This window comes from Scyliorhinus canicula, chromosome 10, assembly GCF_902713615.1.
Source record: "Scyliorhinus canicula chromosome 10, sScyCan1.1, whole genome shotgun sequence".
Taxonomy (NCBI): domain Eukaryota; kingdom Metazoa; phylum Chordata; class Chondrichthyes; order Carcharhiniformes; family Scyliorhinidae; genus Scyliorhinus; species Scyliorhinus canicula.
In genome coordinates, this window is record NC_052155.1 from 48,297,519 (window position 1) to 48,317,649 (window position 20,131).

Genomic DNA, 20,131 nt, shown 5'->3' on the forward strand with positions numbered 1-20,131 from the left:
CGGGGCGTATCGGCAGCTAGAGCCGGATGCTCTATGTTGCTCGGATGCTAGCCCCCAGCCAAACGGAGGATCAGTGGCCGTTTGCTCCACATTGTCCAGTGAAAAACGGCACCTTTCCCACACCAGTGTGAGGACGTAGCCTCAGAATCGGAGATTCCGGCCCCCTGTGTTTTGGCCGCACTCTATTTTCCGCCCAATCGGGAAATCTGCTACTGGCATCAGGCAGTGGAGAATCCACACCAACACCTAACATTAACTGCAGCTCCCCACTAGGGGCTGATTTAGCACAGTGGGCTAAACAGCTGGCTTGTAATGCAGAAGTAGGCCAACAGCGTGGGTTCAATCCCGTACTGGCCTCCCCGCACAGGCGCCGGAATGTGGCGACTAGGGGCTTTTCGCAGTAACTTCATTGAAGCCTACTCGTGACAATAAGTGATGATTATTATTATGAGAAACAGGGGACTGAGCAGAAAATAAAATTTGGATATGATTTTCACTTTAACTACCATACCAGGTGCAACCTTGCTAATAATCTTTCATATCAATAAAACATGTTTTAAGTATCCATGATTCATTAACCATCTTAGATATAAGACACCTTTCCTGTAAGTATCGCACAGTCCTTCTGTCACACATCACCTGTCACACTTGCATTCTGTTTCATTTTCATGTGTATGATCAGAGTCACTATCAGCGATGCCATGGGAAGTCTGCCAATATATATTTTCCTTTCCTTTCTCTGTGTACAAACCTGGTCATTCTCACAATCAGTGGATTCGAAATGGAAATTTTGCCAAGCCTTCTCTGATAAAGAAATTCAGAGCTCAGAAATTTTCCATCCTAATTTCTTTAATTGTTGTTATCCCCCATCCGATGCCTCCGCTGCCCCCTTCATCCTCATGGCACCATCCTCTAATGTCTCAGACAACTGATCATTCTTTGTGTGTCAACAACCTTCTTGATTGTGACTGGAATCACAACTGAGACCTGGTCCTGTTCTCAAGTGGTGTTGATGCGTGTGTGCGTATGCGTGTGTGTGCAGCCCCATCTTTCCAGCAGCCACAACTTAGCAGGACCAGAGGAAATAGTCAGCGCTTGATAGCTGGGGAGGTGGATGTAGATTCAAAGGTAATCTGCCAAAAGAATATTGCAATGAGCACAGGATCAATTTGGGTAACAGGCTTCGCTAGGGAAATGGGGGACGCAGTTCGTATGGATTCATTCAACTGTAAAGAACATAGATTTCTTTCAGAAAATAACATTTTGTGATACAGTATATGGGCATTCTAAGTTAGGACATGTGATATGTTTAATGGCCTTGGGAGAAAAAGTTGACTTTTGTACCTATGGCTCCCAAGCTTTGGGGATTTCCTGATGTCTAGTCTGTGTCTGTGGTAAACACTGGATAAAGATTGATTCATATGATTCACCAGCAAATCCGTTATTGTTGGGTCATGCGAATACAAGGATAGTTGATGGTGAACTCGATGGACCTTGGTGCTTTCTTCTTTATGTTCCAGTGGCTGTAATCAGAAATGGAATTCCAGCCCCTCCTGGTCCAGCGCATTCTCGTCCTCCTCCTCTGATGAGGCCGCATGTTTCTCCTTCGCCACCTCCAGCACGTCACCCAGCTGCTGTGCCACATTGTGGAGGGCACAGCAGACCATACAAAGTAGGCAACCCTTCGGGTGGGGGGGTATACTGCAGTGCATCACCAGAGCGCTTGAGGCACCAGAACTGCCTTTTAAGCAGCCCGATACACTGCTCAATGAGAGCCCAGGTTATATTGGGTCTCTGCATTAGTCACCGGTGTCCATGCTGACATCATTAGCAGGTCCTCAGTGGGTACCCCTTATCCCCCAAGAGCCAACAAGTCACCCTGGGTATCCCTCGAAGTTGTTGGAGATCGTCAACTGCCCCAGGATGTAGCTGTCATGCACACTCCTGGGAAGCATGCACAAATGTGCATGATGTTGAGGTGGTGGTCGCATACAAATTGGACGTTCAGGGAATGGAACCCCTTCCTGTTAATGCAGGGTGCTTCCGGAATGCCTGGTGCATGCAAGGCGACATGCGTGCCATCTATTACCCCCTGGACCCGGGGCATCCCGGCAATGGTAGAGAATCCTGCTGCCCGGGAATCTTGATGGGCCTGGTCAAAGTTTATATCATCACACGTGCCCGGGCAAACGGGGCATCCGTGACTTCACAAATGCACCTGTGGGCTGTTGGCTGGGATATGCTGCGCAGGCCTAAGCTCAAGCTCTGCAATAAACCCGAGGCATAGATGTTCAGGGCTGCAGTGACCTTGACGGCCACCAGGAGTGGGCACCCTTCTCCTCCACGTGGTAACAAGTCTGCAACGACATGGTACTGGTGCTGCACTGTCTCTTTGCTGAGGCAGAGCCTCCTGCAGCACATGATGCCTGTACACCGTGGGTTGTCGCCAGCCTCCCCCTCTGGGTCCCTCCCTGGCCTGATGGACAGCCGGGTCGGGTCCTCAGGGCCCCTGTACATAGGCAGCTGCCTCAAGCCTCTGTTGACGCTGCTGCTGCCACCGCGAGGGCAGATGCTGTGAGGCCCAGAATATCATTCACGCAATGATACCTGTAAGGAATTGGAGAAGGTATGACACTGACAATCAGTTATGGCATCCATCCTGGTGCACTCGAATCCCCCAAGCCTCCCCCACCCTCGCATTCCCTGCCATCCCTCAGGGTGCCATCCGTTGAGCCAGCTGTGCTGGGAGACTCTGTCCTGCTGTTCAATTGTTGGCAGCTGACCCTGCTGACCCTGCAGTGTTAAAACTTCCAGCGTTGAAGCAAAGTGCCCAGGCCTCACAGCCTCACATCTGATTGGGATGCTAGGCAGTAACACCCACCTACGACATGGCACGTCTACCCACGGGAATCCACTTGAGAGCTGTGAAGTAATCACATTACTAATATTGCCAATTCCCGATTTGCGAAAGCCTTCAGCTGTGCAGTCGGAGGGGGTTAAAGTGACCTTCACCATATTACCATGGACGGGACTCTGTCCTGGAGGTGTTCGGTGGAATGGACAGGCAGAAACTGAAATTGTCCCTTGCTACTGGTATACATGATCCGGGGGTGGCATGTCAGAACCACGTGCGCTGAGCCCCTTGCACCCCCCCCCCCCCCCCCCCCCCCCCTCCAGCCAAGGGTGACCCCACATCGATGGTAGCTGGCCGCCCCCTCCCCCCGACCTGGCTGTTCCCTCCTGAGGAATCCCATGCCTTGCCCGAGCACTGGAGCAGCAGCTCCGGTGTCCCCGGGGCGGGACAGTAGCACAGTGGTTAGCACTGTTCCTTCACAGCACCAGGGTCACAGATTCGATTCTCGGCTTGGGTCACTTTCTGTGCGGAGACTGCACGTTTTCCCGGTGTCTGTGTGGGTTTCCTTCGGGTGCTCCGGTTTCCTCTCACAAGTTCTGAAAGACGTGCTTGTCAGGTGAATTGGACATTCTGAATTCCCCCTCAGTGTCCCCGAAGAGGCGCCGGAGTGTGGCGACTCAGGGCTTTTCACAGTAACTTCACTGCAGTGTTAATGTAAGCCTGCTTGTGACACTAATAAAGATTATTTATTATTTGTTTACTGCACATTTTCCAAGCTGGCTACTCGCCTCCTCCGATCCTCTCAGCAGCCATTTCACTAGCTTCATGTTTTTAAATAGGTGTGCAAAATGAAGCCCGCGTGATTGCTCGCTGGGGAACCGGTTAGATCATTGGGAGGCCTTTAGATAGGAGGCCCATCCCATTAATGAGATGGAGATTGGTGTCAATTGCTGATTATTGGTTTCTTGCCACGCCAGCTAGATCCACATCTCGCCAACGGGCGCAGGCTGGTTCGATCAGAAACCGATCAGTGCCTGGCAGGATTCCTGAATTTGGACTTTTCCGCATTCTAACCGGCTCACTCGGATTCGTGCCCGGTGCGAATGTTAGATCGTGTCCAAAGTTTTGGATCTAAACGATCCTTCTACAGAGAGTTTATTATTAGGTGATAGAGTCAAAAGTAAAGGAGCAATGTTCAGCCTGAATAGAATCCTTGCCTAGACTACACAGATTACTGTGAACAATGCTGGACTCCATGGCCGGGATTCTCCAATCCTGTGGCCAAGTTCTGACGCCGGTGTGAAAAGCAGCGTGAACCACTCTAGTGTCAACGCTCCTCAATTATCCGGTATGCATTCCTTCCTCGGGAGCTAGCCTTGTCCCTGCAGCTCCAGACGGCGCGGCACGGCCAGTGCGAGTTTGTGTACGTATGGATTCCCATCTCCGCGCTGGCCCCCGGGCAATATGGTGGAGCCCTACAGGGGCCCGGCACGGAGGAACATAGGCCCCCACGGAACCAGCCCACCCGCTGATCGGTAGGCCCCGATCACAGGCTAGTCTACAGTGGAGGCCCCCCCGGGGTCGGATACCCCCACCTCCCTCCTGAACGGCCCCCGCAGACACACCTTCCAGGTCCCACCGTGTGTGACCTGAGTAACCCATGCCAGCAGGACTCATCCGAAATCGGTGGGCACTCGGCCCAACGAGGCCAGGAAAATCGCCGGGGGGGGGCCGCTTTCAACAGACCCCGACCAGTGCGGTAGCGATCCCGCATGCGCCCGGAAATCGGCGCCAGAGAATCGGCAAGCCAGCGTCTGGGTGGCATGGAGCGATTCTCTCCCCCCCCCCCCCCCCCCGGGATTCTCCGGGGTCGGAGAATCCCGCCCCATATTATAGAGAGGATATATGTAACAAAAAGGGTTTCCTTTACTCCACAACAGGCTGGTATTGGGTGTCACAGATAACTGTGGGTGTCTCTCTCCTGCAGGTGTTAAAACCACGACCCGGAAGTGTCGCACTGGGACAGCTTCGCAAGAGAGAGGGGGCAAGTCTCACTGTTTATACCTAACCAGTAAGGTTGTCCTTATGCCACACCAGTTACCTTGACTGCCACCTACGCCTGTGTGAGTCTCTCTCCTGTGATGGTGAAATGTCACCCGAAAGTGCCCCACTAGTGTAACTTCACAAGAGAGAGAGAAAGAGGGACCACTGTTTATTCCTGACCAGTAGCCTCTCTTGAGTGAGCGTGTTCGAAGCGCTCAGATTCCCTTTACCGGTGCTTTTCTACGGAATTATGTCCTGGCAATTATTGCGACTTGACCAGAGCGGACAGTGAAAGGAAGGTGAGAACCACAAAATATTGGTAGTTTTAAAATAATTGATTTATTCAAGAGAAATTAAGTCTTCTGCAACTCAGATTAACACACACACACCGATTATGAAATACTATGTGTAAAACAAGAGGCTAAACGGCACATCGAAAATTCTTACAGTTAACACAGATTTACTTCAGCGACGCAAACACAGATACATTCACTCACCCACCCCAAACCTCAACAAGCTATACTAATTGGGAGTTTTCTGTGAGCTGGAGGAATATACTCCAGGGACAGGATAGTTAAAAAAAACGTTGACACAGATTTCTGTAGCTATTCTTCCAAGCTGACAGGTCCTTGCGGCTGCTGCTCCTTCAGTTCCCGCGGTCTCTTTTCAGCAAGGCGAAGCGTATGTCAGGCAAGAGAGTAGAGTTTCTTTCAGGAGGGTAGAGTTCTTGCAGGGAGAAGTGTTCCTCAGACTTGGCTTTTTAAGGGTGATGGAACCATCAATTCTACGGACACGTGCTTGTAGGATTAGAATAGCGGTTTTAATATACTTACAACAGAGCCAGCCTGTTAGCTGTTGAACTTTCGATGAACTGGCTGGCTGACTCTGTGGCACGGATCTTTATACAGCAGCTCCAGGTGGAGGAGTTCTGGGCGGAGCCAAGGGGGGAGCCCAGTACAAACTCTCGAGTACTCCCAGGGCTACTCCCCCTGGTGGTCAGGTAGTGCAACTGCACTTACAATATCGGTACATGTATACAATGGGAACAGAGTGACATTGGTAACTTATACCGTGTGAATCTCATTCACCACAAAGGGCAAAACCCTGAATGGGTCAAACACTGACCCTCCCACAGGTGAGTTCCAGGACAAAGGAAGCCTTTCTGATTGTTGACAGAATGGAAGTGATCAAGTTCCCCAATCAAAAGGTGTCAGAATGTAATTTGATTTTAATCAGTGCCCTTACAAAAAGCTTGCAATGTCTCTGGTTTCTGCTGGCCTCTTCACATTGGTCACTGGAGACAACTTTAATTGTTATCTCATTAAGGTATTGTGCTTCCGTCTGGCCAAGACAATGAGTGATTTGCATTTCAACTGCCCCTGGTCTCTTGACAATGGTCGCTGGAGATAACTTTAATTGTTATCCCATTGAGGTATTTTGAGTCTTTCTGGCCGGGACCGCAAGTGATTTGCATTTCAACTTGCCCTGGTCTCTGAATGAGATTGGGCTGTTTCATGACTCATGGCCTGTTTGTCTTGATTCAGTTGTCTGCCTGATCTGCCCACTTAAAATGAAATGTCCTGTTCCAACACGTCTAGTTCATTTTGGTACTTTGATGAGTTTTCTACAACTTACATATAGAGGCATCAAAGAAGACTGAAAAATTATTTATAAGAAGGATCAGAACAGAGAGTATATATTTATCTGAAAAGATTTACTGGGCTGGGACTTCTTTCTCTGGAAAAGGGTTGACCGAGAGGGTGACTTAATAACGTTCTTCAAGATTATAAAAGGGGAGATATGAAGAAAATGTTTCCACTTACAGGAGTGATCCAGAACTAGGGGCTATAAATATAGCATAGTTAATAATAAATCCGCTAGTGAATTCTGGGGAAACTGCTTTACCAAGAGAGTGGTGAGGATATGGAACTCACAACCATGAAGAGTGGTTGAGACAACTGGCATAGATGCATTCAAGAGAAGCTGGAAAAACACACGAGGGTGGAACGAGTAAAAGGATATGTTGATGGGGTGAGATGGAGTCGGGGGAGATTAATCTTGTGTGGAACATAAACACTAACATGAACCTGTTGAGCCGAACAGCCAGTTTCTATGCTGTTTAAACTATGCACTACTATGTAATTTGATTGGCCACCTTCCATCTGTGAGAGAAAATGGAAATGCAGCCTCAGAACATTGGTGAGGTCTGATGAGATCATTTGCTGCATTACTCTTGGTGGTTTTAAGTCGATTCTGGGAAGGTAAAGTCTGCTGAACAAGACGTTGCCCATTGCTGGTGCTTCAGGTGATCACTGCTGATGCCTTGTTAAGAGGGCTGCTTTGGAGCTGCTGAGACACCACAACTGTCGCTATGGTGATGATGAATTCCTGCCCACAGTTTGTGTCACCATCAGCTAGAGATTCCCACTTGTTGTGATTGATGTCGACTTTTATGCAGGAGCACTAAAGTGATTTGGATAATCGAGAGTAAGTTACAAGCTGAGGATCAGATGCTGTAAATCTACAGAATAATGGATACTTGGAAATGGGTCACAGTGTGGAATCTAATTGAGGAATTCAGATGATCGATAAATAGCATAATGTCTGTGCAGAAGTGGGTTTCTAATCAAGGTGGGTTTTAGATATAGAATAATGCAGAATTGACTCATAATACCAGGGATTGAGTTCCCGATTGGAATATGTCTTTCTTTTTCCTCCTTGATTGGCTTGGCATCTGATGTCCCTTGTACCTCTGTGAAGCTCCTTGAGGCATTTTTGTTGAGTATATCTTCCACCGCTGAGGCAATGTCTTATTGGCCTGCAATTTGTTGCCCATTCGTTTTGAATTTAAGTTTCTGGCCATATAATTACCATGAGGCTAATTACAAAGAACTTTAACCTTTAAAAAGCATTAGATACTGGGCTAATTTAAATTTTTAAGGCTAAGATGGATAGGTTTGTGTTAGGTAAGGTTATCAAGGGATATAGATGAGGTACAGGTAAATATAATAGAGCCGGTGTTCATCCAAGATCAAATTGAATCGCACAACAAATTGGTTGGGGTTGGGTGGGTGGGGGGTTGGGTGGCGCTGTTGCATAGCCTACTCCTGTTCCTATGATCCATTCTTTGAGATAATGGGCAGGAGTGACTGAAGAAAGCAGAATGAAAGTCTGGCTTTTACAGCATCTGCTGGGGGGGGGGGGGGGGGGGGAGGGGGGGTTAATCACCTGAAGCACCAAATGGTTGCTAGGCCTTATTCATCCAGCTTGGGAAGTCATTTTAAAGGGACTATCAGGGGGGGAAGTAATGGTTGATTCCTCACCATACAGCATGTTTAGATTAAGCTAACATATGAATAATTTCCATCATATAAATCATCTCAGTGTGCAGTGAAATGGTAATTTTGATATATAGGATGTTCACCTTATACTTCGACGTGAAATACTGCTTTCTTATGTTTCGGAGGAAGCAAATAAAGTTCTGTGGCTGCCAAGCAATTTACTTAACAGGAACAGGACGTTATTTAAAATAAATGTGAAAACATGCCAGTGGATCTTAAAACAAAAACTAACCAACTCTCTTTTTTAACAATTTAACAAATGAGTAAAGGAATATATTAGATAAAATAAGCCCATCTCTGCTGCTCTGAGACAGTTCAAATCTCACTCCCGGGCTTGAGCGCGTAAAGGTCAAGGTTCACACTCCAGTGCAGTATAGAGCGAGCAGGGCACTGCCAGGGGTGCTGTCTTTTGATTGAGATGCTAAAGCGAGGCCCCATTGCCTGTTCAGCTGGATGTAAATGATCCCGTGGCACTATGTAAAGAAGAGCAGGGCAGATATCCCCAGTGTCCTGGCCAATATCTGTCCCTCAGTCAACAATGCAAAAACAAATTATCTGGTCATTATCACATTGGTAACCACATTTATAAATGTTGGCGGAATATAGATGTGATGCTGACACAACCAGGGAGAAACAGAACCTAAAAGTAGCATTTCAAATTAGGCCAGTAACAAAAGCAAGATGGATTGGGGTTTACTACATTGCACTGGATAGGAATGGAGGGTTCAGGTGGAGGCCTGATTCTATCAACCTTTGAAGAAAGGATTATGTATATCCAAATCCCTCTGAAACAAAGTTAATGGAGGTTATCCACTGCACCTGCTTTGCCATAGGTCAAAACCTCACAAAGGTCCCAAGCCACATTGAGGCTCAAAAATGAGAAATAAGGGCAGCACAGTGGCGCAGTGGGTTAGCCCTGCTGCATCATGGCACCGAGGTCCCAGGTTCAATCCCGGCCCTGGGTCACTGTCCGTGTGGAGTTTGCGTATTCTCCCTGTGTTTGCGTGGGTTTCGCCCACTGGTGCACTATCAATTAAGACGAGACGAGAGTAGAGAGTAATCGAGGCTTTATTACACTGAGATGTGGAGCCTCCCGCAGCTGCTGGCTGCAGCTCGGGGAGCCCACAGATTTATACTCCGCCTACTGGGCGGAGCCAGCAGGCAAGGATCTACCCTCGTACCTGTAGTACAGGGGCCTTACCGTAATACCCTCGTATGCAGTATACACAATAAAACAGTAGTGACTACCACATTCACCCCCTGTTAAAAGGAGTCCAGCAGGGGTGGTGGAAACTATTTACATACAGGTTGATTAAAATTTAAGAAAGAGGTTACAAACTTAGACGGTCGGACGCCTTGATCCGGCGCTGTGAGCCCCGCAATTGTGGTGGCGATTCAGGCGTCGGTTCGGTCGTCAGTGATTCCGGGAGCTTGTCTAACTCATCTTTATCCACGGGTGGGACCAAGGGTAGGGCGGATCGTCCTGTAGCGGGGCTGTGTTGGAGTGCACCGGGGGGAGGGAGGGTGGCACCAGGGCGGAAGGGGGGGGGGGATGTGGGGACTCAGCTGGTGCCAGGTCCCTGAGGGAGACTGTGTCTTGGCGACCATCGGGATACGCTACGTAGGCGTACTGCGGGTTCGCGTGGAGAAGCTGTACCCTCTCAACCAATGAGTCTGCCTTGTGGAGCCACACGTGCTTGCGGAGGAGGATGGGTCCTGGAGCTGCCAGCCATGTTGGGAGCGAAACTCCGGAGGTGGACTTCCTGGGGAAGGCAAAGAGACATTCATGGGGAGTTTCGTTAATCGCAGTGCACAGGAGCGACCAAATGGAGTGAAGAGCGTTGGAGAGGACCTCCTGCCAGCGGGAGGTCAGGAGAGTACTGGACCATAGGGCCAGCTGGACGGCCTTCCAGACCGTCCCATTCTCCCGCTCCACCTGCCCGTTTCCCCGGGGGTTGTAGCTGGTCGTCCTGCTCGAGGCAATGCCCCTGTTGAGCAGGAACTGGCTCAGCTCATCGCTCATAAATGAGGATCCCCGGTCGCTGTGGACATAGGCGGGGAAACCGAACAGAGCAAAGATGGTGTTGAGGGCTTTGGTGAAGGTGGCAGATGTTAAACAACCCAAAGATGTGCAGGGTAGGTGGCTTGGCGACGCTAAATTGCCCCTTAATTGGAAATAATGAATTGGGCACTCTAAATTTATTTATTTTTAAATGAGAAATACAAGTTGAGTCGTTGGAGAGAAAAAATGAGAGATTTTAGCCTCAGCAGGTTTTAGATGGGTGGCTAGTGGGACTAGCGCAAAACCACAGGCCTGATATTGAGGCTCCAGCAAGGAGCTGGGCAGTGGAAAGGAGGTTTCGGAAAGATTTCATGGGACTGAAGGGAGGTGACTCTGAGGCAGGCAGGGTCATATGCTTCTGTGTGGGGCCTGGAAGAAACCTGGCTCCTGCTGCTCCTGGCTGCACAGTGGAAAATGTGTTCCTTACCTTGGAGAGGCTGCTTCCTCCTTCCATCCTAAAATACCAGCCTGTCCTCAATTGGTGGTATTAGCCACGGCAGCTTCTATTGAGCTTGGGCTCATGTCAAAGTCCAATCAGGGGTCCCATTTGACCTGCTCAGGCCCTGGTTTGAACAAATCTACAAATCTCCAGCACTCTTAAGGCAGCTGCCTCACTTCCTTAACTGTAGCATGCAGTTAAAATGGTGGCCAGCACGATTCAAGTAGGAACGAGGGAATACTTCTCAGTTCTTCATTTTAAAGGACTCCTTCACTGTTTCTTTCAAGCCAGCTGGGCTCCAAGATATATATAGCACTAATCTTTGAAAAATTACTGTTGGAGACTATCCCTTCAACCACTGAATAAAGAAAAGAGACGATCTTGGTCTTTTGGCTATGGTTAAGTGTCGGATCAAGCGTAATGCCTGTCTTTGTCAGCTTGGATCGACTATGTCCCTTTTGTGGTGACCATGAATTGCATCCAATTTAAATTTGAATTGGCTTTTGGAGAAAGCAAGGAGATGCTCTCTGTTTTGTTATGCTCTTGACATAGCATAAACTGCTTCCTTGATGTGCACTCTGACAAAGGAAGGTTCAGACTTGGAGATAGCTTTAACACATTTATTAAACTGTTAATGATTCTTCTACTTGGATTCGACTCTCCTGTTAATCCTGCTACAGCTACTCAGACTAACTAACCAGTCTGCTACAATCCACGTGGTGGGTGTGATGTGTTTCAATCAACCCTGTATACTCACTAAGTGTCTCCACTGGAAAGAGGAAGATCATGTGTGCTGTGTCCTTTTATATGGGTTGGTATATATGGTAGTGTAACCTCTGTGTGTGTAGTGAATGCCATTGGTCATGTCCTATCTTACTGGCCTATTGGTTGAATGTCTGTGTGTCATGTCTCTGGTGCTCCCTCTAGTGTCTAGATAGTCTATGTGTATTTACATTAACCCCTTGTGTATTTACAGTGATGCATATCACCACACACTCTGCACATTGGCTTTGTAACTCTGAGAAAGGAATAACATTAAAAAAAATAAAGAACTTTAATTTATATCTCACTTTTCACTCCCTCAAGACAATGTGATAATGTCCAGATTAGGTGCAAGTCATGGTATATATTGAAGAAGAGGGTAGTTCTTTTTGATATCCTAGCCAATATTTATTCCTCGATTATTATCAACAAAATAGATTAACTGATCATTCCCTAACTTTTGGTGTGCCAGCTTGTTGTGTTCAAGTTGGCGGTTTTATTTTATCACATTATAAAAGTCATTACACGTGAGAAGTGCGCAATTGGCTTTAAAGTGCTGTGGGACATTATGAGGTTGGGAAAGTTGCTATATAAATGCAAGGTCTTTTATTATTTCCCACAACATCGCTCAGTCATGATTCTCAAAAGTAGGGCAAAATCTCTGATGAGAAGGGAGATGGTGGCATAGTGGTAATGCCAGTGGACTAGACATCCAGAGGCAAAGGCTAATGCTCTGGGGACAAGGGTTCAAATCCCACCATGCCAGCTGGTGGAATTTAAATTTAATTAATAAATAGGAACTATAAGTAAGTCTCAGTTATATTGATCATGAAACCATTGTAAATTGTCATTAAAAAAACCCACCTGGTTCACTAGCATCCTTTCGAGAAGGAAATCTTCCATCCTTACCTTGTCTGGCCTACACGTGACTCCAGGCCCAGAGCAATATGGTTGACTGTTAAATGCATTTGAAATGACTGAGCAATCCACTCAGTTGTATCAAATTGCTACAAAAGTCTAAAATTAAATGAAACTGGACAGGCCACCTTCCTACTGTGGATGCACCTACACCACATGAATTGCAGCAGTTTAGGAAAGTGTCTCATCACCACCTTCTCAAGGGAAATTGGGGCAATAAATGTTGGCCTATCGCCATCAACAGTCATATCTCATGAAAGAACTTTCAAAAGTCCTTTCTATGCTTACATTTACCATCAGGGTGCAGCTTGATTTTCAGAGTAACACAATTTTGTGTATAAGATTGCTTAATCTAGTGCAAATCTTTGGGCGGCATTTAATACCCCCATCGCAGCGGGGGGGGGGGGGGGGGGTCGTAAAATGCAGCAAGCTGTTCAAAAATCTATAGACTTTTGCAGGACCCTAAAATCCCATTAGCGTAGAATTCTGCCCATGGTTTCAGCATAAGCCACAACAAACCATTCAACGCTATTCATAATGATGGAAAAGACTGGTGGCTGTGGATGGTGCATGTCCTTTGTTCTCATCATGACTTTACATCTGACAGCATAAAGGAATTAGCTGGTTAGTTCAAGATTCCTGCGCCTGGTGGCACACGAGGCAATCCATTTCTTCCATTGCTGCCTGTCAGTGTCAAGTTATTTGACTTCAATCACAGCAACATCTTGCCTTATGTCCAGCAGATTGTGGTTCTCCATAGGCAATGTTTATATTTGCCAGTCTGTAACAGACTCGTCCTGTCTCCGGGTTGTTTCTGTAATGAAAGGCATTTTTACCTAGACAGGTTGTTGGCCTGATTCACAAGCATCAACCAGGAGGGCTGCGTACTGCTTTTAGTCTGTCTCCTACCTTTTGACCTGTCTGCCTTGGGTGGTCCTATCAGAAGTTGTACTTCTTCCAGCATGACTCCCAGGGTTATAGGAAAATGCAAGCTCTCTGGTCACATCAAGGTGATATCCCTGAGGAAGGGTAAAATAAGGGAAATGTTACTCAGCTACTCGATTGCTCAATGCAGAAATTCACAGGATCTCACCAATTTATTTTTTTTACCATATATTACCAAAGTAATTTTCTTTGATAAAACTCCTTTGAAAGCATGAGAAAGGGCACTCGGGGAACACAGGCACTTTCTTCTGCTCATTCACTGACTGAGCAGCATGTGCTGATGGGATGCTGGAATGTGATGTGTGCTGAGTTCCAGCAGACAGCTGGCCTCTACACATGGAACAAATTCTATCTGCAGAAATATAAACAAAGAAATGCCATCACAAGCCATGAATACGAGCTTGCTGCACTCTTGCAGACTTCCAATTATTTCTGAAGCAAGAAGGTTAACAGTTTGGTCTGATCTCAGAGTTGGTTTTCCAACCGAGGATGTAAATGTATTGGTCCAAGCGTATGTGTAGGCTGGGAGAAGATGTGAACAACCACACACCCACAACACATTCACCACCGTCTTTAAGGATAAACTTCGGTTTGGTGTCAGCCTTGGCTCAGTTAGTAGCACTCGCCCTCTGAGTCAGAAGGTTGTAAGTTCAAGCCCCGCTCCAGAGACTTGAGCGAATAATCCAAGCTGACACTACAATGCAGTGCTCAGGGGAATGTCCACAGTTGGATGTGCTTGCCTTCAGATAAGACATTAGACTGAGGTTCTGTCTGCCCTTTTCAGAGGACACGAAGGAGGTCTTTTGGTGCAATGGTAACAGTCCCTATCCCTGTGCTGGTAGCTCCGTGATGAAGTCCATTGCCAGACTTGTTGGAAGGACTGCTCTGAACCAGGAAGGAGTGATCATGGCATGGTTCAATGAGCTGATGCTCCTTCCACCACCTCCCCAGTATACCCCAAAAGGAAAACAGTTCTGTGTGAATGTACACTATATAAACAAATGCGGATGTTTTAAAAAATTATTTCACAGGATACTGGCATCGCTGGCTAGGCCAGAAGGTACTGCTCATCCCTAATTGCCCTTTAGAGGTGGTGGTGAGCTGCCTTCTTGCACCACAGCAGTCCCTGTGGTGTAGGTACATCCACAGTGCAGTTGGAGAGGGAGTTCCAGGGGAAAAAAGAAATCCGATAGCACAAATTAAAAATACAGACCAGGGGCGTTCTCTCCATTGCCCATCTAATATTTATCACTGAAACAGACCATTGGGTGGACTGATACATGCACTTCACATGTCCAGAACCTTATCAGGTACGGTTGACAGCCCCTGCTGGTCACTGCCTCCAGACGGCCACGTCGCTTAGTTTCCAGGAATTCCTCAATCCCCCTGAAGGGTTTCAGGTTCCGAAGCTTTGTGATGTTGTTGCCGTTGCATTCCCCATGGCATTAGTATGATGTTGTGTGGCCTTGCTCTGTGAAATGTGGTTGTGCGTTTCCTACATTGCAGCGGTGACTGCACTTCAGAATTATTTCATTATATGTAAAGTGCTTTGGGATTTCCTGAGATCAATAATGCCTCTGATTATGAGCCATGATGTGGAGATGCCGGCGTTGGACAGGGGGTGAGCACAGTAAAAAGTCTTACAACACCAGGTTAAAGTCCAACAGGTTTGTTTCAAATCACTAGCTTTCTGAGCACTGCTCCTTCCTCAAGTGAATGGAGCAGTGCTCCGAAAACTAGTGATTTGAAACAAACCTGCTGGGCTTTAACCTGGTGTTGTAAGACTTCTTACTCTGATTATGAGAACAGGTATTCAGGTGCTTCATTGATTTTTGTTTTGTGTCCGGAAGAATCATGTAACATAGGTGAGGAACCATTTAAAATTCACCTCCCTCTTCAATCTATAGTTTGCTGATTGCAATGTGCTGCTAAGCTCAGTGGTAATGAAGAAAGGAAAGAGAAAAGAGTGCGCAAAACAGTTTGTTAAAAAAGGAAGAAAAAGGTATAAACAAACTGAATTGTTTTGCGATTGCCTCTGAGACTATTTTTTGAGAAACCTGCAGCTCATGATTGTGGCCTTCAATGAAAGATTAGTGAATGAGTTGTATCCGAAATTATACCTCAGTTTCTCTTACAAATACTTTTTTAAAATGTTGTCTTTCATGGGATGTGGGTGTCGCTGGCATGTGAAGATGAACGTGGGCCCAAAACTGAGTACTCAAATGTTCCTGTTTTAGAGATAGGGATAAATATTCTGAAGGAAAATGGCTGCCTTGTTTGCTTCCATAATGACAACAGCTGTACTCCCCAAAATAATTGTTGGTCACATGCACTATGAGGCATCCTGAACATGCAATATGAATGCAAGTATTTTTTCTTTTGGTATGTTAGAAGTGATGTTAACATTTCTCACGGAGATTCAACTGCACCTGGTTAGCAATCAAAATGGAATCCAACCTAATCCATCCAATCGAAATATCTTTGCGATGGTTGTAAATTGGAGCTGGATGACCCTTTAGCCAGTGGAGATGGAAAATGCATAAATTAAGTTGAATTCAGCATATAAAAGATGTTGTGTTGTACACACTCTGACCAGTTTCATGTGTGCTGGAGTCGATGTGGTCCATCCAATGGTAAGTACTGAATTATCATTGTGTGTTGCAGTAGGTGGACTGATGCATGGACTTCACATGTCCAGAATTACAACTTCCCCCATCCACGATTGTGAAGCAAAACTCTCCAATCACGGCCAATAGCCCCCCATCCTTTCCCAGATCCTCGTTTGAGCTTAAGGTCTCAATCTGACAAGCTGCCCTGGGACACCTCTTTGGTGCTCTGCAGCTCAGCTGCCAGAGGTTTCCGCCTCCAATTTGCAAGGGCCCTGTTGACGCTGAGAAAGTTGGCTGATCAACATGCTCAGTTGATCTGTTGCCCAAAGGACAAAATAGACCCCATCTTCTCTGCTAATGTAGTAGGCCCTTAGTACTGTAGTGTAGTATCAATGCAAATGATGGTCCAAGTCTGTAATGGACCTTGCACACCATCTGACTAGAAATTGAGATGTGATGACAAAAAAATGGAGACTTTGTTCAGAAGCAATGTTTGCAAGCATCTGAAGTACCTGTACTATCAACTCAGGCTAAAATAAAAACCTTCCATATAAATTAGTGTTGCACAAACTCAGGTCAATTTTGAAGTGCAGTCTGTTGTAATGTAATATTAATAATATTTATTATTGTCACAAGTAGGCTTACATTAACACTGCAATGAAGTTACTGTGAAAACTCCCTTGCCGCCACATTCCGGCACCTGTTCGGTACACGGAGGGAGAATTCAGAATGTCCAATTCACCTAACAAGCACAAGCACTTCTTTCGGGACATTTGGGAGGAAACCGGAGTACCCGGAGGAAACCCACGCAGACTTGGGGAGAATGTGCAGACTCTGCACAGACAGTGACCAAGTTGGGAATCAAACCCGGGTAAAGATAATTATAGTTACTACACATTCTTTTTGGTTGCAGAGAGAGGTCATTAGAGCTAAGACATTTTTTTCTGATCAGCCTCAAATAACCAATGCGCGATTCTCCGCAAATGCGGCAAGTCGTAAAGGCTGCCGTGAAACTGGCCGTGTTTCACGGCAGCCTCCGCGCCCCCTCCCAGGACCGATTCTCCCCCCCGGGCGGGGCTAGCAGCGCGGCCCCGTGAAGCACGGCATCGCGGGCTTAGCGACCGTCACTAAGTCCGCGCGCCAAGCGTCACGGCGGCTATCGCGCACAATGACGTCAGCCGCGCATGTGCGGATGACGTCATCGCGCAGACGCGTCAAACCCGAGCATGCGCGGGCCGTCATGCCCCTCAGCCGCCCAGTGGACTGATCCTGCGGGGCGGCGGAAGAACAAATAGTGCGCGAGTATCGGACCCACTGCCCACGATCGGTGCCCATCGATCGCAGGCACATGCCACCCTTGGCGCGGCCGTGGTGCGGCCGTGCCAATCGGTGCCATGGTTGTCCGGGACGGTACTTTGTGGCCGTTTTCACGAATGGTGAGAGCAGGTGTGATTGCGTTCGTGAAAACGGCCGTAAAGGCCTGGGAACTCGGCCCATCGGCCTGGGGAGAATCGCTGTTCGCCGTAAAAAACGGCGAGCAGCGATTCATGTTGTGGGGCGGCCGTTGGGGGGGGGGGGGGGGGGGGGAGAATAGCGGGAGGGCGGAAAAATTGTCGGGAAGGCCCTCCCGCTATTCTCCGACCCGTCGTGGGCAGCGGAGAATCGCGCCCTAAGGTTTTCGTTGACACAGCTGTTTTACATCTTGAGGCTGAATTTTCACCATGGAAGTGGCTGCTTGTCCTAAGGGAGGTATTACAGGAGAGCCAGAGGACTGGCACCAGGTACACTGCTGCCCCTGGCTTCATTGATGCTGACCTGGATCTATTGGCTATCTTGCCCGCTGCTCTTCTGTCCTCACGCTGCTGGTTCAATGCCTGAGGGCTGACTGCCCACTCTCCCTGTCAGGGAACACTCCACAGGACCAAGGGCACCTCCTTACCAAATGCCTTTGCCCAGTTGCCCCTCTTATGGAGTCGGGGTGATGCATTGGGCAGCCATGGCTTCAACTTGTATCCTCTTCTCTTCAGCAGCAGGTACCTCCTGGAACCTGTGGAATGCTTCAAAATTCCACCTTTAACTCTAACAAGCTCTTAATGAGCTCCATAACAGAATACTTTAATTAGACCCAATGGGAAGGAGTGAGGGATTCCTGTCCCGCTCTCCCCCAGCCCTGGTTTGCATTGCCAGCACCAGGAATGGCATTCTGAACACACACCCTGCATTGGTATTTTTGGATTTTCCCCCACCTCACCTTTGACTTTGGGGGAACCTAAAAATCAGCCCTTGATTTTTGAATGCCTTCTGTGAACAATCTGATTGGCCAGTTCCTGAACTCAATTACCCAATAAGAAAATGAAATATATTTGAAGTGGTGTTGTGAGTTATTGACTCGGTTCAACCTTTCGGTTGAATACTTTTAATCCAATGACTAGTTCCATCACCAAGGAAACTGCTGAGGAGGAGTTATGGTGAATAAGTGTTTGAAAGAACTGAATGAGCTTCAACAGGAATAGTCATTAACCCAGGATGCCTTAGTAAATCTGTCATTTGACTGCTTGTTAATTCAGCTCTCTCATGCTGTGTGGTTGAGGAATTCCTGCCAACAAGTTCTGTGATGATGTCGTCAGTATTCTGCATTTCAACCATATATTCCATAGGAAAAAAAAGTCAACAGAAATCAAAATCAAAAATCTGTCAAATTGAAAAGTTACATTTTTTAATGGTGTCCTGGGAGAACTGGGTGGTGCAGTGGGTTAACCACTAGGTTTTGACTCCTGTGTGCTGAGTTCAAATCCAGACCACAATGATGGAATGAAAATCTCCTCTGTCTGTTAGCTGTCAGGGTCTTGTGTGAAATGACACTGGGAGGTCATTACCAGCAAGGGATGGTTTTGTCAGTTTGTGGATTAGGCAAGATGGCTCATCGAACTAAAGTAGAGTGAGTTATGGATCAAACAATTCTCTCATTAAGTGCTTGATAATTGGCGAGAGGGGACCAATAGTGCAGGTCCCTCTACGGAGGAGTGCTCCCCTTCAGTCTTAGGGATCTGGGGTGGTGGGTGTGACACGCAGCAGTGCTATGCAACCACAGATTGCACCAGCTCACGGACTCCCAAGATACTCGGTCTTGTGGAGTATGTGGCCCATGACCTAATAGATCCAGGCAGCAAACAATTGAGGGGGTTGTCCAATCTGACACTCTGCCCCTCTTCTGCGGCTTCATTTGCAGTCAGGTGTCCCTGGAGAGGGAGCATGCGGTGTCCACTGGCACCATTACTACCTTCCATGACCTGTGGGCACTGTCGGATCTGGGGTGCTTTATAGACCCTTTTATTTTGGTTTAAGTTTTTTAAGCTTCCGTTGATCCTCGTTTTAGTTTGGGCCGAGCCACTATCAGGGGCAGCTTTTTTTGGTTTGTCACTTACTTTAGTTTGCCTGGTTGGACATTTGCATTTGCTGCTCGCTCCATTTGGTAGCTGCCAATGCCTGACGGCCTTGTGTTTGTTTGCTGCCACCTTTACTGCTTATAATAATAATAATAATCGCTCATTGTCACAAGTAGGCTTCAATAAAGTTACTGTGAAAAGCCCCTATGTGATCTCTCGTGAGGAACGGAGGATCTGAGACGTGCTGCCAGTGCTGAAGAGTTGGAAGGAAGCTCTTTCTCCCTTCTGATGTTGCCCATGTCGAGGTGACCTCTTCTTTGATGAGGAGTCGACTGCTGGAAGCTGCAGGAGGGAGAGGGGGAGGCGGACTGATTCGAATAAGCAACTCAATAAGGACGTTGACCAACTGTGCTTTTACATTGTTGGTGACTTTATTGTACTGCTGACTGTTCAATGTCTAATGCCTGGAGGTCGTGGGTTTGCTTTCTGCTGCCTCTTTTAGAATGAGGCGATTGATCCGAGTGAGCAACTTGATGAGGGTGTCCCTGTAAAGTGAGCATGTGGTGTCCAAGGCACCATCGAGGCCTTTCGTGACTGATGGGCACCGCAGGGTCTGTGATGCTTTACTGACCCTTTTAATCACCTTTTGACTTGATGTTTTTAAAGTTTCTGTTGTTTTTGTTTCGGGCAGTATCCCTTAGTTCATTGACATAATTGGTAGAATTCAAAAGAGTTCAATAGTGCAGGTAATATGAGCACCTGTGCACCAACT